This window comes from Hordeum vulgare, chromosome 5H (assembly GCF_904849725.1).
Source record: "Hordeum vulgare subsp. vulgare chromosome 5H, MorexV3_pseudomolecules_assembly, whole genome shotgun sequence".
Taxonomy (NCBI): domain Eukaryota; kingdom Viridiplantae; phylum Streptophyta; class Magnoliopsida; order Poales; family Poaceae; genus Hordeum; species Hordeum vulgare.
Genome location: NC_058522.1, coordinates 452565639 through 452592641, shown reverse-complemented (window position 1 = coordinate 452592641; position 27003 = coordinate 452565639).

The window sequence follows — 27003 nt, the reverse complement described above, 5'->3', positions numbered from 1 at the left end:
GGTTCGAGAACTATGTAGACATGACCCGAGAGACTCCTCAGTCAATATCCAATAGCGGGACCTGGATGCCCATATTGGATCCTACATATTCTACGAAGATCTTATCGTTTGAACCTCAGTGCCAAGGATTCATATAATCCCGTATGTCATTCCCTTTGTCCTTCGGTATGTTACTTGCCCGAGATTCGATCGTGAGTATCCGTATACCTATTTCAATCTCGTTTACCAGCAAGTCTCTTTACTCGTTCCGTAATACAAGATCCCGCAACTTACACTAAGTTGCATTGCTTGCAAGGCTTGTGTGTGATGTTGTATTACCGAGTGGGCCCCGAGATACCTCTCCGTCACACGGAGTGACAAATCCCAATCTTGATCCATACTAACTCAACTAACACCTTCGGAGATACCTGTAGAGCATCTTTATAGTCACCCAGTTACGTTGCGACGTTTGATACACACAAAGCATTCCTCCGGTGTCAGTGAGTTATATGATCTCATGGTCATAGGAATAAATACTTGACACGCAGAAAACAGTAGCAACAAAATGACACGATCAACATGCTATGTCTATTTAGTTTGCGTCTAGTCCATCACGTGATTCTCCTAATGACGTGATCCAGTTATCAAGCAACAACACCTTCTTCATAATCAGAAGACACTGACTATCTTTGATCAACTGGCTAGCCAACTAGAGGCTTGCTAGGGACAGTGTTTTGTCTATGTATCACACATGTAAATGAGTCTTCATTCAATACAATTATAGCATGGATAATAAACGATTATCTTGATACAGGAATTATAATAATAACTATATTTATTATTGCCTCTAGGGCATAATTCCAACAAAAAAATCCTCGTTGATTTTTACGACGTTTGGAGTTGCGCAGAATAGGTATCTCAAACTTGCTCCACTTTCATGCCAGAATTCCAGCTGCCGGCATTCTCCCTCTTCATGTAAACCTTGCAAAATAAGAGAGAAAAGGCATAAGAATTGTACCGTGAAGTGAAATAAAAGCCGAAGAAGCGATAAATATCAACATGAAAACATGATGCAAAATGGACGTATCACCGTGCGGGTTTGAGAACTATGCAGCCATGACCGAGACACTCTTCGGACAATAACGAGTAGCGAGACCTGGATTCCCATATTGTCTCCTACATATTCTATGAAGATCTTTATTGGTTGAATCTCTATGTCAAGGATTCAATTAATCCCGTATACTATTGCCTTTGTCCATCGGTTTGTTACTTGCCTGAGATTCGATCATCGGTATCTCTATACCTAGTTCAATCTCGTTATCGGCAAGTCTCTTTACTCGTTCCGTAATACAAGATCGCGTGACTAAATCCTTAGTAACATTGCTTGCAAGCTCATTGTGATGTTGTATTACCAAGTGGGCCTTGAGATACCTCTCCTTCACACAGAGTGACAAATCCGAGTCTTGTTTCACGCCAACCTAACAGACACCCTCGAAGATACATGTAGAGCACCTTTATAGTCACCCAGTTACATTGTGACATTTGATACATAGAAGGCATTCCTCGGTGTCCGTGAGTTGCATGATCTCATGGTCATACGAACAAATACTTGACATTCAGAAAACAATAGAAATAAATAACACGATCATATGCTATGTTTCATAGTTTGGGTCTTGTCCATCACATCATTCTCCTAATGATGTGATCCCGTTATCAAACGACTTCTCATGTCTATGGCCAGGAAACCTTGACCATCTTTGATCAACGAGCTAGTCCATTAGAGGCTCACTGGGACAGTGTGTTGTCTATGTATCCACACATGTATTCGAGTTTCCGATCAATACAATTCTAGCATGGATAATAAAAGATTATCATAAAAAAGGAAATATAATAATAACTAATTTGTTATTGCCTCTAGGGCATATTTCCAACAACGAGTACACCTCAGGCTAGGTGTGCTATGGATACTGTGGATGCATGAGGTGCATGGAAGATACAACATCTCAGCAGCTTACGTCAACGAAAGATGGCGGGTCTAGGAAAATCGTGTACATGGGGCATCGTAGATGGCTCGAAAATGATGACCCATGGAGAAAACATGGAGATCTATTCAACGGTTTGGTTGAGCATCAAGGACCTCCATGTAAGAGGAGTGGCGCCGAAATCAACGAGCTGTTGAATAACTGGGAAAGTGCCCCGCGCCGGGAAAGATGGAAAAGGCGCCGGAGCCGCTGCTGAAGGTATGGAAACCGAAGTTTGTTTTGTGGGACTTGGAGTACATGCCCAATCACAACATGCGTCATTTCCTTGATCAAATGCATATCACGAAGAATGTCCTTGAGAGCTTGCTTGGCACACTGATGAACATGCCGGGGAAGACCAAGGATGGGCCGAAGGCAAGGAAAGACTTGGAAGATTTGGAGATCAAGATGGATCTCCACATGCCCAGTAAAAATTCGACGGAGGAAACGAAGATGGAGATGGCGGCGGGGCAAGGGGAAGAAAATTCAACAAGAAGGAAGAGAATTGTTGGCCCCTTCTTGCTTCACCTTAAGTGCGAAGGAGATCGATCAATTCATCAAGTGCCTTACGGGAATCTAAGTCAGTTCTGGTTACTCTGGGTAGATAAGAAGATTTCTAGACACCAAGAAGAAAAGGTTCAGTGGGATGAAGTCTCATGACTTCCACGTGATAATAACGAAGATACTCCCGGTTGCCATTAGAGGGATAATGGACAAGCACGTCCGTGAGATGCTTACTGGTCTATGCAACTTCATCAACGTTATCTCTCGAAAGTCCATTAGTGTGAAGAAGCTCCGAAGGCTATAGGAAGAGATCATTTTCATACTATGTGAGCTTGAGGTCTACTTCCCGCTCGCATTCTTTGACATCATGTTGCATATGTGTGTCCACATCATGGACGACATCATTGACCTTCGGCCAACATTCCTCCATAACATGATGTCATTCGAGAGGATGAATGGGGTCATCGAAGGATTCATTCGTAACATGTCCCTTACCGAGGATAGCTTCATCCAGGGGTATCTAACCCAAGAGTGCATCTCCTTTTGCGAGAATTATATAGGAAGCGGAGACCCTCTCGTTAGTTTGCCGTCAAGAAGCACCATGGGAGGCTCGGAGGAGAAGGTCACAACAATGGCCGGAGGGAATTGCACGTGGACTACTCAAATCGATGGGATGACTTTGACATGGCTAACTTAGTAGTGCTACAACACCTAGATGTGGTAGATGATTATGTGAGACTTCACAAAGACATCATCGCAAAGAAGTACTGTGATCAGGGGATGCGCAAGATGGATGACGAAGTTACTGTAGAGCACTATGCAACTTTCTTGCGTTGGTTCAAAGAGAAAGTTCGTGCTCATCCCCCGGAAGAGGGTAGTTCGGACGGCTTTCTCATACACGCCTTAGCACATGGCCCCGCGCCCAAACTCGCATCCTATGAGGAATACAATATCAATGGGTACACGTTCTACACGGAGGACAAAGACATGGTCAGTGATTACCAGAACTCAGGGGTGACGATTGAATGTGTGACCAACTCCAACGACACAACCAAAAGATTCTATGGAAGGGTTGAAGAGATCTGGGAGCTTAACTACACTGGAATGCACGATGCAATGATGTTCCATGTCAAGTGGGCTAAGGCCGTCGTAAGAGAAAACAAGTATTTCACTACCATGTCTATACCCAACGGCAAGAGCGCTACCGTGAACGTTAATGGCATCGCCAAAACTGAGCCAGGGATACACGCTAAGCACGTGACACAATGCTTCTTCATAACTGACCCGACCAATCCCAGCTGTGTTGTCGTGAGGAGAGGCAAAAGGAACATCGTCGGAATGGATGGAGTCGCCAACGAGGAAGATTACGACCAACACAGCAACCCGGTGAGGGAAGATGACGATGAGGATGAAGCATACGTGAAAAGAAGAATCAAGACTACATTACCTAAGAAAGATCGTACTCCGTGGTATCGGAAAAGAAGAATCAAGACAACAAACAAGAAAGGGAAGAAGCTCAATGTAAAACGTCTTCGACGCAGCTGAGAAATAATCATTTATATATATGTATGTATTTTGTGTACGAGACAACACATTGTTCCGGTAATATTCGCATAATATGGGAGGGATACGTTCTCGTCGAGTGCATGCGAGGCCGTCGGGATAAAAACAAATATAAAAAAGGGAGATAGCGATACAAAAGAAAAAGCAAAGTAAACAGAAAAGAAAAGGAAAATAATAAAAAAGGAAAGAAACATAATAAAAAAAGTTAGCAGTAGCGCTGGATTTGTACCAGCGCTACTTGCTAAGTTAGCAGTAGCGCTCGTACTCATCCAACGCTACTCGTATATGTCCTATAGCACTTAGCAGTAGCACTTGATTAGTACCACCGCTACTGCTAAGTTAGCAGTAGCGCTAGTACTTATCCAGCGGTACTACTATGTTGAGTTAACCCGACTAAATTTTTTCCTAACCCCCTCTCACCCACTCCCCCTCTCCACCCTCTCACACACTCATGTGTCGCTGCCGCCCCCCCCCGGACAACTCCTCACACATCCCCGCGCGCCCTCGACCTCACGCCACCCCCTCCATGCATTGTCGCCCCATCCAGGCGCCGCCACCCCCCTTCACGTGCCGCCGCCCTCCTCTAGGCACTGTCATCCCCTCCCCTCCCGCTACGGTAAGCCCCCGCCGCTTCGTCCTTCCTCCCCCACTTCCTCCCCTCCTCGGGTTATATCAGCTTCACCACCACCAGTATGGTGGTGGTGGTGCTGGTGCCTATCAGCTTCACTAGCAGTAGCTAAAAAATGGGGTTGTGGGTGATCTGGATTCGTCCTTGTTTGGTGCCTCATGCATATGGTTTTGTCCTCTACCATTTTTATTTTAGGACCATCGGTTTGCAGGAGAAAATTTGGTTTAGTAGCATGTTATCTTACGCTTGATGGACAGTTTTAATTCCATAGTTGGAGCTGATGAATTTTTTATGTTACACTAATGTTCGAATGGTGTTTATGGTCCGAGTGGTGTTTATGGTTACACTAATGAAGTTTTGATGTTTAGGACAGTGGTGTTTAGGACAGTTTTGATGGTTGCACTAATGAATTTTTATGTTACACTAAGAAAATAAAATGAGCACGAACCGCGTGAACGTGGAATGATGGGCTAATAATTAGGAGCTATAGTTCCAGTGGTGTTTATGGTTCAAGATGTCATCTTGAGATACATGTTAATAAGAAATTCAAGATATGTTTGTTGAAGATATTTTGATGGGCTAACTAGAAATAAGGAAAAATCATATGGTTCACACTTGAATATATTGATTATCAAATGCAATAAAAGTAATTTGTGCTTGCAAAGTTTGTGTTAATTCTCACTTTTGCTTGCTAAGTTTGTGTTAAGTTTTGCCGGAATGTCCGAGTGGCCTATGTTTTGCCGGAATGTTGATTCATTTCCATTCTGGCAAATTTCAGGTGCTCCATATGTCCACTTTTTAGCAAAGGTCAAGCCGAAAATTTCCGTGAATTTCGGCATGACATGTGCTAGAAACTAGGACATATCGAGTGCCCGGGAATTGCCAGAAAGGGGAATGAATCAACATTCTGACCAAATATAGGCCCCATTATATCATTCATGTTATTAGGCTAGAATTAAACTAACATACTTAAATACTCGTAGGAAATATGTCTAGCCACAACGAAGCCGGGGGTTCTGGTCGCCTTGAAGAAGACCATTTTGAGGAAGCAAATCTTTTTTTGATTACGTGGACGAACACCAGCTGCGGATGCAGGGTGGCAGTGAGACCAACCCCGACACCGACAGTGGCACCGGCACCGACACCACCCCAAGACCGCCTCGAAAGCCATGGTTACGAGGGGAAGAAGCACCTATGTGCCACAGAGGATGCCAAACGTGAAAGTCGCAGAATCCATGACCCCTTGGCGCAGTTCACCGACCCACAGGAGCATGAATGGATCAAGGCCTAGTACAAGTGGGACCCCATCAATAAGATCTTTTACACGGACCCGAACATGAGGGAGTTCATGAGACTACTGGTAATTGTTGTATTACCACCTTATATTAGCTTCCAATCAATTCGACAACAAGTTTTTTAACATTTGTAAACCATCCACGTTCCTTTTGCAGAAAGAGCAGCACCAAAAGGCAGCCGAAAGCGACGTTCAACCGGGCCATGAACATACTGAAAATGTCTCAATGTACAAACCTCCGTCGTATGGATGTGTGCACATCGTCGGAGATGGTGCCTCGTGGAAGAAGTGCTACCACGAGAGGCAAGCTGAGACCAAAGAAGAGTTGGTCAAGGTATTCAAAAAAGGGTCAATGCAGTTGTGGCAGCTTCCTTGGGCACCTTGGTTCCGACTGTTTGGGATTGGTCGAAGAAGAATCCACAAAAAGGGCCAGAGGACTTTCTGCTTCTCGGCTTTGTCGAGAGCAATTCAGCGAGCATCGCACCACCAGCACCTGCTCACGCAACCACATATTCTCCCGTACCTGGTATCGCTCCGGTTCATAGCAGCCCGTCCTCTGTCTCTGGCATTCTCGTCGGGGCTTCATCTTTGGCTGACCCCGACGCCATCACAGTAATTACGGGTAGTACACTCTTCACCAGCATATCTATAGTCTTAAGTTTCAGTTGCCTTTCGGATGTATGATGTCGTAGTCATGTCTTCGCAGGACAATGAAACCCCGTGCGCCCTACTGTATGATATCAATGACCACAAGGTGGACGTGGGAAAGGCAACGATCATGAAGGTGAAAGACCGCATGCTCCACAACCGACACATGCCCTGTGGCATCTTCAAAGTTTTTGTGGCCAGTGTCAAAGTGGGCTTCGAGGATTTGCCTGTTACGGTACTAGTCGATGACGATGAGACTTCATACGTCTCCAATGTATCTACAATTTTTGATTGTTACATGCTAATATATTATCTGTTTTGGATGTTTTATATGCATTAATATGTTATTTCATATTATTTTCGGGACTAACCTATTAACCTAGAGCCTAGTCACAGTTTCAGTTTTTTCCATGTTTTTGATTATTGCAGATAAGGAATATTAAACGGAGTCCAAACGGAACAAAATCTCCGAAATGATTTTTCGTGGACTAGAAGAAACCCGCGTGACTTGGAGAAGGCGGCAGAAGACGTGTCGCAAGACGACAAGCCTGCAGGGCGTGCCCTAGGGGGTTGCACCCCCTTGGCTTGTAGCCCCCTACATGCCTCCTAACCCTAATCTTCATTCTATAAATTCACAAATATTCCCCCAATACGAGATTGACACCAAAACATATTTTTTCGCCGCCGGGAGCCTCTATTCCCGTGAGATCCAATCTAGGAGCCTTTTTCGGTAATCTGTCGGAGGGGGAATCGATCACGGAGAGCATCTATATCAACTCCATTGCATCTCCAATGATGTGTGAGTAGTTCACCGCAGACCTACGAGTCCATAACTAGTAGCTTGATGGCTTCTTCTTTCTCTTTGTTCTTCAACACCACGATCTTTATGATCTTCATGGAGATGTATCCGATGTAATAGTCTTTTGCGGTGTGTTTGTCGAGATCCAATGAATTGCGGGTTTATGTTCAGATTATCTATGAATATTATTTGAATATTCTTTGAATTCTTATATGCCTGATTTCATATCTAAGCAAGTCTCTTCGAGTTACTGGTTTGGTTTGGCCAACTAGATTGATAATTCTTGCAATGGGAGAAGTGCTTAGTTTTGGGTTCAATCTTGCGGTGTCCTCACCTAGTGAAAAAGTAGGGGTAGCGAGGCACGTATTTCATTGTTGCCATCGAGGATAAAAATATGGGGTTTTCATCATATTGCTTGAGTTTATCCCTCTACATCATCTCACCTTACCTAATGAGTTACTCTATTCTTCGTGAACTTAATACTCTAGATGCTAGTAGGAGATGGTCGATGTGTGGAGTAATAGTAGTCGATGCAGAATCGTTTAAGTCTACTTGACACAGACGTGATGCCTATATGAATAATCATTGTCTTGGATATCTTCATAATTATTCGCTTTTCTATCAATTGCTTGACAGTAATTTGTTCTCCCATCGTATTATTTTCCTTCATGAGAGAAGCCTCTAGTGAAACCTATGGCACATCGATCTATTTTCCATATTATACTTTCAGATCTATAAACCAAAAATACCAAAAATATATTGCTGCCCTTTATTTACTTTTAGTTCTCGCAATATTTTATATCTATATCTATCAGATCTCATCCTTGCAAATAACCGTGAAGGGATTGACAACCCCTTTTTAGTGTTGGGTGCAAGTGTTTGAGTGTTTGTGTAGGTGCTCAGATTGGGGCCTTGCTTGTTCCACCTACTGGATTGATACCTTGGTTCTCAACAAATTGAGGGAAATACATATCTACTTTGCTGCATCACCCTTTCCCCTTCAAGGGAAAACCAACGCAAGCTAAAGAAGTAGCAAGCAGGATTTCTGGCGCCGATGCCGGGGAGGATACATAGCAAGATCAAGCCTACCAAGTACCCATCACAAACTCACCTCTTGCATTTACATTATATGCCTTTTGCCTCTCGTTTTCCTCTCCCCCACTTCTAAAATGATTTTTAGAAAATACCAAAAAGATTTGTCTTTTTATTCACCCTTCTTATGTTCGGCTTTTCATTTGCTTGTGTTGCCATGTGCCTTCTATTTTATTGCATCTTCACTTGTTAAAAATCTATTGATATAGATCCTCATCCACTTGCTAATCTTTTCAAAAGTCCAAATTATGATGAACCAATTGCTAGTGAGTTGAGTGCATTTGATTATTTCTATGAAGTTTTGCTTGAAAATCATGAAAATTTCGATGAAGTGTTGAAAGAAGAAATTTATGATATCTCTTTGATTGAAAAGTATGATTGCAACGATGTAACTATCAATTCTATTAATGTCAATTATGCTAATGGTATGCAAAGCTACGAGCTTGGGGATGCTATGTTTCATGAAGATGATATTTTTTGTTCCCCAAGTTTTGATGAGCAAATTCATTTGATGATTGCATTCTTGTGCATCATGAAAAGAATGATTTATGTGATAGTTATATTGTTGAATTCCTTCATGATGCTACTGAAATTTGTTATGAGGGAGGAACATATGCTTATAGTAATTGCAATAATATCAAGTTTCCTCTCAATGTGTTCAAAGTTTTGAAGTTATGCTTGTTTTTCCTTCCTATGCTAGTTGATTCGTGTTCCCATAAATTGTTTGCTCACAAAATCCCTATGCATAGGAAATGGGTTAGACTTAAATATGCTTGTCATGAGATTCATGATACTTTGTTGCATATTTCAATTACTACTTTTTACGTGAGCATCATTGAAATCATTATGCCTAGCTAGGGGCGTAAAACGATAGTGCTTGTTGGGAGGCAACATAATGAATAAATTTATTTTTCCTTTTTTCCTTTCTATTTTTGAGTGCATTACACATTAGTACATCTGTATTAATTGTGTTTTGGTGTTTTAATTAGTGTTTGAGCCAAGTAAGACCTTTGGGATGGTCTACGGCGTTTGCAAGTTGATTTTGCCAAAAAAACAGAAACTTTTGCTCTTAGTCCAGGAATTTTGTAAATTCAGTCGAACGTGATTTTGATCTGAAATTTTTACACAAGATTTATATACAATTTTCTCTGATGCTCCTAATTGTTCAGAATTCTTGGAGTTACATAAGTATTCAAAGTTTATATATTTCTACAGACTATTCTCTTTTTGCCAAATTCTGTTTTCTTCATGTTGTTTGCATATTTTGATGAATCCATGGGTTGTATCGGGGGGGTGTCATGGTAACGATTCCGACAATAGAAAGGGGGTAGGATAACGGAGCATGATCTATCAAGATGCACATGGGTGACACGGTGGTTTTAGCGAGTTCGGGCCTGTCACAGTGGAGATAACAACCCTACGTCTCGTGCTCCAGAGAGGCTTTGTTTTATCTGTCATGGACATGAGTTACATTGTGTAGAGAGAGAGCTAGAGCTCTAGGGAAAGAATGAGCCCGAAAGAGGAGAAGAAGAAGATGTCCCTAGCTATGTGGAGGGGGTGGCTTATATAGAGTGCGCCACCTCCACACCTCTTCTGTTACAAGATGGGGCATTGATGCCATAATGTCAGCCCACTACAGATGTCTTGCTGACTGTTGGTATTTGCATGACCGAGTGAGTCATACGGCCGAGTGGTTGACTGCCATCCGAGTGGATGGAATGTACTTGTCTGAGTGGATCCGTACCGAGTGGATTAGATGTTGTCACGATCCAGTAGGAATTTCCCTTGTAACCCTTAAACTAATAATGAGGTGCCCTTGTGTAGGATGTATTGGTCAGACCTACGATCCTACCCTAGGGCTATATCCCCGTCATTAGCCCCCAAATGGATCAGGGTCCGAGTGGTGAAGGTCTCGATGTAAATCTTGTAGCAGCAGACCGAACTTGAACGTGCTTTAGGGCCTTGCAAAATTATGCGTTGATTGAAGTCTTCATCATTCGCCCTGATCGATTCCGCTGAGTAGTACGTCCGAGTGAACTTAAGAATTGAAGTAGATCCGAGTGACCAACAGGATCTTGAGACTCTGTCTGACTGCTGGTAGTCGGTTGGAATCTGTTTAATCTGTTGAACTTGGATGTTGTTGGTGGACCTGACCAAGCAGAATGTTTCTTTTTTGTTTTTCTCTTCTAGTGGGGGCACGCTAAGTGCACCCACTGGGTGTAGTCCCCGAGCCTCTGTCGGACTAGATGAGTCCGGCAGAGGGTTTAAGTCATCCAATGCTTGTCATGTTGAATGTTTGTTGTATCTGCATTATATGATTTCTAGATCAAAGTCAAGTCTCTAAGAGTTGTTTTTAACTTAGGGGATACGGGGTCGCAGCTAAGTTCCCGAGTGTGGAGCATGTCTGTACTCGGAGTAGTTTTTAACTTAGGCGATATGGAGCCGCAGCTAAGCCCCCAAGTGTGGAGCGTGTCCGTACTCGAAGTTGTTTTAACTTAGGCGATACAGAGTCGCAGCTAAGCCTCCGAGTGCGGAGCATGTCCGCACTCAGTGTTGTTCTTAACTTAGGCGATACGGAGTCGCAACTAAGTCCTCAAGTGTGGAGCATGTCCGCACTCGGAGTTGTTTTTAACTTAGGCGATACGGAGTCGCAGCTAAGTCCCCGAGTGTGGAGCATGTCCGCACTCGGAGTTGTTTTTAACTTAGGCGATACAGAGTCGCAGCTAAGCCTCCGAGTGTGGAGCATGTCCGCACTCAGAGTTGTTCTTAACTTAGGCGATACGGAGTCGCAGCTAAGCCCCCGAGTGTGGAGCATGTCCGCACTCGGAGTTGTTTTTAACTTAGGCGATACGGAGTCGCAGCTAAGCCCCCGAGTGTGGAGCATGTCCGCACTCGGAGTTGTTTATAACTTAGGCGATAGAGAGTCGCAGCTAAGTCGCGAGTGTGAATCATGTCCGCACTCGGAGTTGTTTTTAACTTAGGCGATACAGAGTCGCAGCTAAGCCCCCTAGTGTGGAGCATGTCCGCACTCGGAGTTGTTTTTAACTTAGGCGATACGGAGTCGCAGCTAAGTCCCCGAGTGTGGAGTATGTCCGCACTCGGAGTTGTTTTTAACTTAGGCGATACAGAGTCGCAGCTAAGCCCCCGAGTGTGGAGCATGTCTGCACTCGGAGTTGTTTTTAACTTAGGCGATACGGAGTCGCAGCTAAGTCCCCGAGTGTGGAGCATGTCCGCACTCGGAGTTGTTTTTAACTTAGGCGATACGGAGTCGCAGCTAAGTCCCCGAGTGTGGAGCATGTCCCCACTCGGAGTTGTTTTTAACTTAGGCGATACAGAGTCGCAGCTAAGCCCTCGAGTGTGGAGCATGTCCGCACTCGGAGTTGTTTTTAACTTAGGCGATACGGAGTCGCAACTAAGTCCCCGAGTGTGGAGCATGTCCGCACTCGGAGTTGTTTTTAACTTAGGCGATACAGAGTCGCAACTAAGCCTCCGAGTGCGGAGCATGTCCACACTCAGAGTTGTTCTTAACTTAGGCGATACGGAGTCGCAACTACGTCCTCAAGTGTGGAGCATGTCCGCACTCGGAGTTGTTTTAACTTAGGCGATACGGAGTCGCAGCTAAGTCCCCGAGTGTGGAGCATGTCCGCACTCGGAGTTGTTTTTAACTTAGGCAATACGGAGTCGCAGCTAAGCCCCCGAGTGTGGAGCATGTCCGCACTCGAAGTTGTTTTTAACTTAGGCGATACGGAATCGCAGCTAAGTCCCCGAGTGTGGAGCATGTCCGCACTCGGAGTTGTTTTTAACTTAGGCGATACAGAGTCGCAGCTAAGTCCCCGAGTGTGGAGCATGTCCGCACTCGGAGTTATTTTTAACTTAGGCGATACGGAGTCGCAGCTAAGCCCCCGAGTGTGGAGCATGTCCACACTCGGAGTTCTTTTTAACTTAGGCGATAAGGAGTCGCAGCTAAGTCCCCGAGTGTGGAGCATGTCCACACTCGGAGTTGTTTTTAACTTAGGCGATACAGAATCGCAGCTAAGCCCCCGAGTGTGGAGCATGTCCGCACTCAGAGTTGATTTTAACTTAGGCGATACAGAATCACAGCTAAGCTGAGCGGGGGCGCATGGGGCAGCCGAATGATGAAGACGTGCCACACGGAGTGGAGATGCGCATGGCATCCGAGTGAGGTAGACGATTCTGGCTGAGTGGCAACGCGCGGGGCGGCCAAGTGGTGTATGTCGAGGAGGCGTCCGACCCATTGACGGCCCGCAGGGCGGCCGTGTCCACTACGTCATTGAAGGGGCTTCCGAACACGTGAAAACGCATGAATGATCGTTGCGGCGAGTGAGCCTGAGCAGCGACGAGGATGGCGCACGGATGCGTCGAGTAACCTGTGTATGAGAAATAGCACAAGCCAGCACAAAAAATTATCAAAGTAATATGATATTTTCTGAAATAGTTTGTGTAAATAACACCGATAGACACCCACTGGGTGTGCCAGGTGGTTGTACTTGTGCAGGATCCGACTGTACTTATGCAAGTGAAGGATTCGACTGAACTCTTTGAGTACTGGACCAAAACGAAGCGGAAGTGAAGTGTTCCCACATAAAATAAACAACCGAGTGCAGAGGTACACTCAGTGGCGTGGCCACCGAGTGAACGTCATGTGCAACTTCCTCGACAATCGGTAATGTAGAAACGATTATTTAATAGAATGCAGTTTGTGAAAAAATGACTTAGCTGTCTGACGACGCGCGGGGCGGTCGAGCGAAGTAGACACGTCCGGCTGAGTGGTGACGTGTTGGGCGGTCAAGCGATGAAGACACGTCTAGCTGAGTGGCGACACGCGGGGCGGTCGAGTGACAACGCGCAAAGCAACCAGGTGACGAAGGAGCCTCCAGTCGAGTGACGACACGCGAAGCTGTCGAGTGACGAAGGAGCGCCCAATCGAGTGGCGGCACGCGGAGCTGTCGAGTGACGAAGGAGTCTCTAGCCGACTGAGGATGGCTTGTCTTGCTGACCGACGATGTGTGAAGCTACCGAGTGCTGACGACGGATCCGAGTAAGGGACGGCGCGCAGGGCGGTCGAGCGCTGACGACGCGTCCGACTGAGTGACAGCATGCAGGGCGGCCGAGTGATGACGACGCGTCCGACGGAGTGACGACGCGTGGGGCGGCCGAGTGCGGACGATGCGTGTCCGACTAAGCGACGGTACGCAGAGCGGCCGAGTGACGACGAGCGTCCGTCCGAGCGACAATATGTAGGGCCGCAGAGTGATGACCACGCGTTCGACTGAGTGACGGTGCACGGGGCGGTTGAGTGCTGACGACGCGTGTCCGACTGAGCGATGGTGCGTAGAGTGGCCGAGTGATGACGACGCGTCCGACCGAGCGACAGCATGTAGGACGACCGACTCACTGCATGTTGGTCATCTGTATGCAAAATTCATCTCGACAAAGCGGTGTCATGTAAGTTAGTAGGAAGCATAGCTACAAATATTTGTTTTTCTGTTCGATTCTATTTTGGGGATTACGGACCACACATAACCTGGTTATGCATGATTACGGATAATTAAGGCATACCCATGATGACGGGCGGTTATGCATGCATGCATAGTTAACTAATGCAAAAAATGTTTAATTGATGGCACTTAACGAGGCGATTATACCACGACAAAGCGGGGTCGGCGGAGTTTCCCACTGGTGGGAGCCGTCCTCCGATTTCCTTATTTCCTGCACGCAGTTATGGCTCGAGGAGGTGGCTACCTGCTGGCGCGTGAAATCCTCGGCGCCGTGGAAAGCGAGGTAGGAGTGCAGGGACTTGTCCCTGACGCGGCGGGCGAGGGAGACGGGGTTGCGGACGGTGGAGACGACACCGTAGCGGCGGCCGCAGCCGTCCATGATGCTGGCCTCCATATTGACGGTGCCGGCGCGGGTGAGCGCGGAGCCGCGGCCCGAGTTGAAGCGGGGGTCCGTCTCTAGCTCCCACACCACGGCCTCCACCACGTCCAGCGCGGTGGCGCCGGCGCGCAGCAGGCCGACGCCGACCTGCAGGCAGCGGGCAAGCACCCGCTTGGCCTCCTCCTGCCTGTGCTCCGGTAGGTTCGGGTCCACGCCCGCGCCGCCGTGGATGGCAATGGCCCAGGGCGCCATGTGATGGTGGTGGTGTGCTGTGCTAGGTGGCGGAAGGCGCTTCGATGGGTCTCGACTCCCGGTGTCGATGAGGGCTGACACTACGTGAATGAATGGATGTTTGTTTCCCTGATGCTTCGTTTATCTTGGAGATGAACAGTACAAAACAAAGGTGTTAAATCATGAAGATGAAACTGAATAGAGAGCACCAGCAGGAATCGATCTGCCGCCGATGGCTGAAGAAATAACCATATGCATCATGGCTTGATAGACGCCATGCCCCAAGGTGGGCGCCAAATGTCGTGGTAACGATTCCGATAATAGAAAGGGGGTAGGATAACGGAGCATGATCTATCAAGATGCACATGGGTAACACGGTGGTTTTAGTGAGTTTGGGCCTCTCACAGTGGAGATAACAACCCTACGTCTCGTGCTGTGGAGACGCTTTGTTTTATCTGTCATGGACATGAGTTACATGGTGTAGAGAGAGAGCCAGAGCTCCAGGGAAAGAATGAGTCTGAAAGAGGAGAAGAAGAAGATGTCCCTAGCTATGTGGAGGGGGGTGGCTTATATAGAGTGCGCCACCTCCTCACCTCTTATGTTACAAGATGGGGCATTGATGTCGTAATGTCAGCCCACTACAGATGTCTTGCCGACTGTTGGTATTTGCATGACCGAGTGAGTCATACGGCCGAGTGGTTGACTGTCATCCGAGTGGATGGAATGTACTTGTGTGAGTGGATCCGTACCGAGTGGATTACATGTTGTCACGATCCAATAGGAATTTCCCTTGTAACCCTTAAACTAATAATGACGTGCCCTTGGGTAGGACGTATTGGTCAGACCTATGACCCTACCCTAGGGCTATATCCCCGTCAGGGGGTATGAACCATGTAGAAGTTGGAATACACTAAATATTACACCAATATAAATAAATAATAAGTTCACCATAGTACCTAAAGTGGTGATTTATTTTTCTTATACTAACGGATCTCATGAGTTTTCTATTGAGTCTTGTGTTGTGAAGTTTTCAAGTTTTGGGTAAAGATTTGATGGACCATGGAATAAGGAGTGGCAAGAGCCTAAGCTTGGGTATGCCCAAGGCACCGCAAGCCATATTCAAGGATACCAAAGAGCCTAAGCTTGGGGACACCCCGGAAGGCATCCCCTCTTGCGTCTTCAATGCATCGGTAAATTTACTTGAGGTTATATATATTTATTCACCACATGATATATGTTTTGCTTGGAGCGTCTTGTATGTTATGAGTCTTTACTTTTTAGTTTGCCACAATCATCCTTGCTGCACACATCTTTTGAGAGATACACACTGAATCGTGAATTTATTAGAATACTTTATGTTCTTCACTTATATCTTTTGAGCTAGGCAGTGTTGCTCTACTGCCTCACTTACATATTTTAGAGCACGGTGGTGTTTTATTGTATAGAAATTATGAAACTCTCGTACCTCACTTATATAATTTTGAGAGTCTTTTAAATAGCATGGTAATTGGTTTAGGTTATGAACTTAGTCCTAATATAATGGGAATCCAAGAGGGATATAATAAAAACTTCCATATTAAGTGCATTGAATATGATGCGAAGTTTGATTCCTTGCATATAGTTTTGAGATATGAAGATGGTAATATGAGAGTCATGCTAGTAAGTAATTGTAAATTGGAAGAAATACTTGTGTTAAAGCTTGTGATTCCCGTAGCATGCACGTATGGTGAACCGTTATGTGATGAAGTCGGAGCATGATTTGTTTAATGATTGTCAACCTTTGTGTGGAGGTCGGGATGTCGCGATGGTTAACTCCTACCAACCTTCCCCTAGGAGCATGCTTCTAATACTTTTCTTTGATAACTAATAGGCTTTTGCAATAAGTATGTGAGTTCTTTATGACTAATGTTGAGTTCATAAATTATATGCACTCTCACCCTTCCACCTTTGTAGCCTCTCTAGTACGACGCAACTTTCCCCGGTACATTAAACCCACCTTCCTGAAAACAACTACCATATAGTTTCTTCAAAACAACCACCATATCTACCTATTATGGCATTTTTATAGCCATTCTGAGATATATTGCCATGCAACACCACCGTCTCATTTTTTTATGACACGCGCCATCACTTCCATATTGCTTATAGAGTCATATTTTGTTCTAGATATGGAGTTGTAACCTTTGAGTTGTAAGTAAATAAAAATGTGATGATTTGCATTATGAGAGCATCGTCCCGTGTGAGAAAAGGATGATGGAAGCTATGATTCCCTCACAAGTTTGGATGAGTCTCCGGACTTTACAAAAAATAAAAGAGGCCAGCAAAGCCCATAAAAAATAAATAAAAGAGGCCAAAGATGCCCACCAAAAAAAGAAAAAGAGGAAAGAAAAAAGACGAAAAACTGAGCTAAAGTGAGAAGGGACAATGCTACTATCTTTTCCACACTTGTGCTTTAAAGTAGCACTATGTTCTTCATAGAGAGTCTCCTATTTTGTCACTTTCATATAACTAGTGAAATTTCATCTTTTGCACAACCACTTAGTTTTCTCTTTGAGCTTTCATACACTTATAGCTCTAATGCATTTTTTGCATGGCAATCCCTACTCACTCATATTGATATCTATTGATGGGCATATCCATAGCCTGTTGATACGCCTAGTTGATGTGAGACTATCTTCTCCTTTTTTTTCTTGCAACCTCCACCATATTGTATTTCACCTATAGTGTTATATCCATGGCTCATGCTCATGTATTGTGTGAGAGTTGAAAAGGTTTGAGAACATAAAAAGTGTGAAATAATTGTTTGACTTTCATTGAGGTTGTGCATGATTTCGATACTTTGTGTGGGGAAGATGGAGGATAGCCAAACCATATGATTTTGTAGGGATAACTTTCTAAGGCCATGTTATTTCGAAAGGACGCAATTGCCTTATTAGTATGCTTGAAGTATTATTGTTTTTATATCAATATTAGATTTTTTTTGAATCTTATGGATCTGAATATTCATGCCTCAATAAAGAATATTACATGGATAAATATGTTAGGTAGCATTCCACATCAAAAGTTCTATTTTTATCATTTACCTACTCAAGGACGAGCAGGAATTAAGCTTGGGGATGCTTTATACGGCTCGAGCGTATCTATAATTTTTGATTGTCCCATGCTATTATATTATTTGTTTTGGATGTACTATATGCATTAATATGCTATTTTATATTATTTTTGGGACTAATCTATTAACTTAGAGCCTAGTGCTAGTTTCTGTTTTTCCATGTTTTTGAGTATTGCAGATAAGGAATATTAAACGAAGTCCCAATGGAATAAAATATCCGAAATGATTTTCGTGGACCAGAAGAAACCTGCCAGACTTGGAGAAGGGGACAGGAGACCTGCCGGGAGATGACAAGCCTGTAGGGCGCGTCCTAGGGGAGTCCGCGCCCGTGGCTTGTGGGCCCCCTGCAGGCCTCCTAACCCTAATCTTCATCCTATAAATTCCCAAATATTCCCCAATACCAGAATGACACCAAAAAATACTTCCGTCGCCACGAGCCTGTGTTCCCATGAGATCCAATCTGGGAGCCTTTTCTGGTAATCTGCCGGAGGGGGAATCGATCACGGAGAGCATCTACATCAACTCCATCACCTCTCCCATGATGCGTGAGTAGTTCACCATAGACCTACGGGTCCATATCTAGTAGCTATATGGCTTCTTCTCTCTCTTTGTTCTTCAATACCATGTTCTTCATGATCTTCATGGAGATCTATCCGATGTAATACTCTTTTGCGGTGTGTTTGTTGAGATCCCATGAATTGTTGGTTTATGTTTAGATTATCTATGAATATTATTTAAATCTTCTTTGAATTCTTATATGCACGATTACATATCTACGCAAGTATCTTCGAGTTATTGGTTTGCTTTGGCCAACTAGATTGGTAATTCTTGCAATGGGAGAAGTGCTTAGTCTTGGGTTCAATCTTGCGGTCTCCTCACCCAGTGTCAAAGTAGGGGTAGCGAGGCACGTATTGCATTGTTGCCATCAAGGATAAAAATATGGGGTTTTCATCATGTTGCTTGAGTTTATCCATCTACGTCTTGTCATCTTACCTAATGTGTTACTCTATTCTTCATGAACTTAATCCTCTAGATGCAGGAAAGAATCGGTTGATGTGTGGAGTAACAGTAGTAGATGCAGAATCGTTTCGGTCTACTTGACACAGACGTGATGCCTATATGCATAATCATTGCCTTGGATATCTTCATAATTATTTTCTTTTCTATCAATTGCTCGACAGTAATTGTTCACCCATCGTATTATTTTCCTTCATGAGAGAAGCCTCTAGTGAAACCTATGGCCCCCGGGTCTATTTTCCATATTATACTTTCAGATATATAAACCAAAAATACCAAAAATATATTGCTTCCATTACTTTTATTTTACTTGCAGATCTATCAATATTTTATATCTATCTCTATCAGATCTCATCCTTGCAAATAATCGTGAAGGGATTGACAACCCCTTTTTAGCGTTGGGTGCAAGTGTTTGATTGCTTGTGTAGGTGCTAAGATTGGGTCCTCGCTTGTTCCTCCTACTGGATTGATACCTTGGTTCTCAACAAACTGAGGGAAATACTTATGTACTTTGCTGCATCACCTTTTCCTCTTCAAGGGAAAACCAATGCAAGCTCAAGAAATAGCAAGACCCCTAAACAGATTTTCACATGCAAGAACTGGTTGTTGCCTTGGCCGAAGACTCACCTTCGTGTCGAGGCGCCCGGTAGCACAAAACGACAACTCCTCAACAAGGTATGAACACCATGCTACATACCCAATTACCTACACCTGTCATGGCGGGTGATAGCGGATGACTCGGCGAGTGAGAGCCTCAATTAGTGCAAGATGACGTCGCCCCCGTCAAAGAAGCAAATGCTTATGATGTCATGGAGGAGGATGATGATGGCCCTAACCAGTATATCGATACCGGCTACGATGATGCTCGGGACTACGACTCGGGCTATGAGCGTGGAGATGACTTGATGCTGCCTGATTTTCCGGAGCCAGAACGTGCTACGGCTGATTGCAAAAAGTCTCTCGTCATGTGATCCTCACAAGAGACACCTCCAGATGCTGCCTCTACCCAGCAAGAACAACGCGGGGTCATCCACTGATGATTAGATCGAGGACTCTGGGGGTGGTTGTTAGGGAAGGTATGGTGGGCTCACTACCGCCACCCGCCAAGAAGCAAAGGAGGATGCTGGATAGGAAAGGCTCTAAAGGTGTCGGAGCTGCCTCAAGCAGCGAGCCGCCTCTGAGGCCTCGGGACGTAGACAAAATACATGTCATAGGCGTGGAACGTTTCGATGTCCCTTTCCACCCGATCGTACCTTAGAAAGTGCTAGAGAACATATTGAAGAATCATCTAAGGAGACTTCATGATGATGTGATGGCCATAGAGAAAAGACTTCTAAGCTTGGAAAAACCAGGATACCCGCTTTACACGGCTTAGGTTCCGGGTGCGATGTCATACGTTCATCCTGCAATTTGACTACATCTATGACATGTTCCACATGACGAAGTTGGATTTTCAGTTCATCCGCGTGTATGCGATCTATCTCAACTACATCATCACGCACGAGAACTTAGACTATATCTGCATCACGGACCCGTACTATATGCACAAGAGCTTATTGGCAGTCTGCAAAGAGCACCATGACTATGCGAGCAAGTACATCAGCGAGTTCATGATCGCTACAAGGAAATGATTCTCCTGCCTTATCATCCCACGTAAGTCATCCGCGGATATCCTTTCATAAGTTTTGATCACTCCTTTGCAAGCATGGGGGCTAATTTGAGGTGTACTTATTTTACGCTGCAGGGGGAGGGGGCGCCGTCCTCATATGTCTGTACCCACAATACTACCATGCTCTATACTTGGATTCAGCGAAGAACATCAGGAAAAAGGATTACACGCACATAAAGAGTGTTCTCGATAGTGCCATTTTAACCTTCAACCTTACTGGTGGATATATCAAGGTGAAAAGTACAGGAATAAAGCATCGGCTTTCGGCCATAATACCAACTTCTGCTGCATCCAGCAACCAAACGATAGTAAGGGTGACGGAATCTACCTCATGCATCAGATGATCGAGTACACAAGGGATAAACGACGCCTTCACATGCCAGCTGCTTCCAGCGATGCTAAGATTGTAAACTGGGCCACAAGCATAGGAAGGACACCGGATCATCGAATCCGAGCTGAGTTCTATCACATACTGTGTGAACTTGCCCAAGTGATCATGAAGGAGGTCGTCGAAAAAATAGGGATGTTCTTCCATGGGCCAATGAGGCGGGAGAATGTCTGAGAACTGCTACTCCCTCAGCGTGTGGACCTGAATCCTTTCAGGAAGTTCGGGTCCTTCATCCCTAACTATGAAGGTTGGAGCACCGACATGGAGTAGTGATTGACGATGACAATGTCTCTTTATAATTAGTACTACTGTGTTTCTATGAACTAGCGTATATCGCTCTAGTAGTTAGTTTGTGTATGAGGAAGTTCGTTATTTATGTTCACTATATGTTGCTTGTATTTTGCTAACTCTTTCTCTTTGTGTTTCTCAAGTACATTATGTAGCATATTATCATTGAGTTCATCAACTTACGAGGTAGGGTTCCAGGAGTGTACGATCGGAGATGGCGAAGGACTGCTACGTTGTATTCATTGGGAGGGTTCCAGGAGTGTACGACCACTAGCCAAACACTTAGGCTTAGGTGGACAGGTACCCGGGTGCTAGACACAGAGGGTTCGACACAACAGCCGAAGCGGAAAAGAGTTACTTGAGGTGGATGCTACGGCAAGAGAGGGAGCGAAACCAGTGCGTCAAGAAGTACTACATAGTCGCACTCTTGTTCATCCTCATCGCCCTTCTCTTCTACATCATGGTTTAGATAGAGATGATGAAACTTGTGGGTGAGCCATGACATGTGTGTCACTATTTTCGAGATGTGATGATATTTGTGTTGGACAATGGTGATTGTATAAATGACGAGACTAATTTATGTGTATGATATGATGAGAATAATGTATGTTTATTATGATATGGTGAAACTACTGTATAGAGCATGCAAAAATACATAGAGGGGGCACAAATACGTAGACGAGGATTAAATTCTTAAAATCAGGAATATTAGCAGTAGAGCTGGTATATTAGCAGTAGTGCTCGCTTACCAGCAGTGCTTGCTGTATTCCAGCGCTACTGCTACCTTACTTAGCAGTAGTGCTAGTTTTCCAGCACTACTGCTAAAACTTAGCTGTAGCGCCTTAGCAGTAGCGTTGCCACCAACGCTACTGGTATGGGTAAAACAAACACTACTACTAGGATTTATCCTAGTAGTGTAGCCCTCGCCATCACTCTCAAATGCACGAGAATTAACCTCAAAATATGGTCCAAGACCCTTGGATCCATTCACGAACGAGAGATTGACTGCAAGCTAGTCATCGACACGATTGACCGCCTTGAAGAGAAATGCCTACTTTCTCACACCGAAACCTCCCTTAGATTGACATAGTCAACATCGAAGAAAACTCAAAGTTCTCCCTTGTTTCTGCTTCCCAATAGTTCTGAAAAAATAACATTGCCATCCAGGATAATGGTATTGATATCTCTTCACACGAGCACAAGACCGCTATCCTTCACAATTTGTTTCAAAACCTGCTGATGTCTACTACGCAACCTTCTCCTTGTAGACGTTGTTGGGCCTCCAAGTGCAGAGGTTTGTAGGACAGTAGCAATTTTCCCTCAAGTGGGTGATCTAAGGTTTATTAATCCGTGGGAGGCGTAGGATGAAGATGGTCTCTCTCAAGAAACCCTGCAACCAAATAACAAAGAGTCTCTTGTGTCCCCAACACACCCAATACAATGGTAAATTGTATAGGTGCACTAGTTCGGCGAAGCGATGGTGATACAAGTGCAATATGGATCGTAGATATAGGTTTTTGTAATCTGAAAATATAAAACAGCAAGGTAAATAATAATAAAAGCAAGCACGAACAGTATTGCAATGCGTGGAAACAAGGCCTAGGGTTCATACTTTCACTAGTAGAAGTTCTCTCAACAATGATAACATAATTGGATCATATAACAGCCCCTCAACGTGCAACAAAGAGTCACTCCAAAGTCACTAATAGCGGGGAACAAACGAAGAGATTATTGTTGGGTACGAAACCACCACAAAGTTATTCTTTCTGATCGATCTATTCAAGAGTCTGTAGTAAAATAACACGAAGCTATTCTTTCCGTTCAACCTATCCTAGAGTTCGTACTAGAATAACACCTTAAGGCACACATCAACCAAGACCCTAATGTTACCTAGATACTCCATTTTCACCTCAAGTATCCGTGGGCATGATTATACAATATGCATCACACAATTTCAGAATCATCTATTCAATCAACACAAAGAACTTCAAAGAGTGCCCCAAAGTTTCTACCGGAGAGTCAAAACGTGTGCCAACCCATATGCATAGGTTCCCGATGTCACAAAACCCACAAGTTGATCACCAAAACATACATGAAGTACTCACATGAATATCCCAAGTTCTTAAAGACTCAATCCTATAAGACAACTTTAAAGGGGAAACTCAATTCATTAAAAGAAGGGAGAGGGGGAAGAACATCATAAGATCCAACTATAGTAGCAAAGCCCGCGGTACATCGAGATCATGACATCTCAAGAACACGAGAGAGAGAGATAGAGAGATCAAACACATAACTACTGGTATATACCCTCAGCCCCGAGAGTGAACTACTCCCTCCTCGTCATGGAGATCGCCGGGATGATGAAGATGGCCACCAGAGATGGTTCCCCCTCCGAAAGGGCGCCAGAACAGGCTCCCGATTGGTTTTTGATGGCTACAGAGGCTTGCGGCGGGGGAACTCCCGATCTAGGTTTATTTGTGGAGGTTTCTTTATTTATAAGACCACATGGCATCAAGAACAAGTTAGGGGGACCCACGAGGGAGTCACGAGCCCCCCAGGCGCGCCTCCCAGGCTCGTGGCTTCCTCGGGACTCCTCTCCGATATATTTTTCTTCTGGTATTTTTGATATTTTCCATAAAAAATCACGTCGAAAGTTGTATTCCGTTTGGGCTCCGTTTCATATTCCTATCTGAAAAGGGTCAAAAACAAGGAAAAAAATAGAAACTGGCACTTGGCTCTAGGTCAATAGGTTAGTCCCAAAAATAATATAAAATAACATATTCATGCATATAAAACATCCAAAGTTGATAATATAATAGCATGGTACGATAAAAAATTATAGATACGTTGGAGACATATCACCTGCTAAGTTCTCCCAACGGTCCAACTTGTCTTTTCTCCCTTAACAATCTTTACCCTATGCCCCTCACACAGTTATGTCACTTAGAATCTCTCATTTGTATCGAGGAAATTCAAGATGCCTTCTTTCAAATGAACATGAATGTCATCCCTGGTCCAGATGGTCTTGGCTCGAGATTCTACGAATTTTTTTGGCAGAACGTGAAACACCTAATCCTCCCTTTTTGACAACTTCGCCCACCTTCGTGTCGACATGGAACACATCAACACGGCCCTTATGATCCTGATCCCAAAAAAGGCATGGCCATAACTCCTGATGGCTTCGGGCCCATATCTGTGCAAAACTGCAACCCAAGGCTCTCGCCAAAATAATTATCAACTAAATTAAACTTCTTATCCGCCTATTCTTTCATGTTGACCAAAATTGTATATGTGTTGCCGACCTGCTTAGTGCCTGCCATATCACGAAAGCATCTACCATGGTGCTCAAAGTTGACTTCCGCAAAGCCTTCGACTCTATCTTTTGGGATTACGTAAAGCCTTTTTATATATCCATCATATACATAGACAGGTTCAACAACCAATGCATTATTCGATTCACACGTACATATGTTTAGGAATTACGTCAACAAAAGAATTACATAAGCACCAAATAAAAAATGATGAATGATGGTTGAGTACTTCTATTAAAGACGATAAGGAAAGAGGTAAAAGATATTATGGTTTCTATAAATGGTGAGATGGAATGCCCGTAGTGTGCCATCCTCCATGTCAAATGCACACATGACTCTAGTCCAACCCCTTCCGATGGCTGACCGCCCATCCTTCAATATCTTCATGAGGACTTCTTATAGTCATTCTACTCTCGTAGAAATATTTGTATATTTGCATGTCCAACTATTACAGAGTTTGAGAGGTGAGCTTGAGTAGACTACATTGGGAACCACTTCAAAGGAAAAAAGATACATGCATTGTCATCTAAAAACTCATTATGGGCAGTAAAAAGGCTACAAAATTCTAAGTTAATATACTACAGATCACTGTTGTCTTGGACAAACTTTAAATAAATAGTTTAATTGCCACATTTTAACCCATTATACTAACAATAATATTTATTACTTACCTCCCATGATGCTAGTTCATGAATATCTCATTGCCCCATACGCAAAAAGGTTCTAAGTGTGGATCTTTACCAGTGACATATGTACCTACAAGCAACAAGTAATATTAGAAGCTAAACTGCAATTGCACAATGATGTAGTACTATACTCTCTTCGTCCCACTATATAAGATCTAATTACATAGAATATACTAACATATTGGATGTATAAATATCTTATATTATCGGGTGGAGGGAGTATAACATGGGAAACAAATATAGCCATTGGAACCAAAAAAACATTAAAATAGGCATATGCTCACTACAACAGGCTTAACAACAACCAAATATAGTCATTCATAATGGTATTGTTGAAATTGCATAGAATAAAGCTTGTACTTAAGCATGAAATAATATAATTGAACATCACAAAGTGAAAAAAAGGGGGCGTATTACCTACACCGGGCTTAACGGGAAACCAACATGGCCATTCAACTGGTATTGATCAAATTGTAGTGCACATTCTGAATTACTAAATAAACAAGGCATACTACAAACAACCAGATATAGCAATTCAAACTTGACAAATGCTAACCACAAACAACAACAAAAACCTTTAAAGGAGGCGCATGCTCACTACAACACACTTAAAACAACCAAACAACCATTCATATAGGTATTGTTGAAATTCCATAGAACATAGAATGCACCATGTGCCGAAACATCAAATTGTATGATTGAACATCATATTGTGAGAAAACTGAAATAAAAAGGTGAAAGGATCGATATGGTTGACTAGAGGGGGGTGAATAGGCAACTACGAATTTTTAAGTTTTCTACAACAAATTAAGTTTAGCAACAAATAGGTTGTCTAGATATGCAACTAGCTAAGCAACCTATATGATGCTAACAACAACAATAACAAGCAAGTAACAAAATACTAAGTAAAGGTAAGAGGTAACCACAAGTGGAACCAATGAAGACGAGGATGTGTTACCGAAGTTCCTCCTCTTTGAGGGTTAAGTACGTCTTCGTTGGAAGGATGTGGAGGCACAGTGCTCCATAAGATGACAGTAAGGCCACTGTATTCTCCTCACGCCCTCACACAATGAGAGATGCCGTGATTCCACTAGTGGTGCACTTGAAGGTGGCAACCGGTCCTTTACAAACAAGGTTGGGCCAATCTCCACAACTTAATTGTAGGCTCCCAACGACAACACGAAGCTTCACCACAATGAAATATGGCTTTGAGGTGACCTCTTTTGTCTAGGGTGCTCAAACACTCAAGAGTAACAAGATCTGCAGTGGATTAGTGGGGGGAATCAAATTTCTCTTGGTGGAATTGTAGATCAAGGACTTCTCCTCCAAACCCTAGATCATCAATGGTACGTCTCCATCGTATCTACTTTTCCAAACTCTTTTGCCCTTGTTTTGGACTATAATTTGCATGATTTGATGTGGGGACCCCGACTAGCAAGTCGAGTTTGCCGTGCCCAGTGACCCCAAGGATCAATGTTCACTGAACACAGATACTGAATAATAGAGTCTTACATCCAAGTACCGAAATTATTAAATCAAGCGACCAGAAGGTCGGGTTCAAGAGCGAGGCCTAAAGCCAAATTAAACAGATACATCGAGTAGCGGAAACTCGTAAGGGCTAAGCGGTGCCCATGCCATCCAACCTACACCAACAGGCATTCTGACTTGGAAGCGTCCTAGATCGCAGGTTTGTCTCCGACGGCGTACTCATCGCCAAACTCCGGTCCTTCCATGTCTGGTCAATAATATAACCAGTGGCAAGCCAATGAGTACTTTGAATGTACTCGCAAACAGCCCATGATATGAACATTTATAGTGAAGAATAACAACAACATGCATCTTTAGCGGAATGCAATTTGGTGGAATGATCAGGAA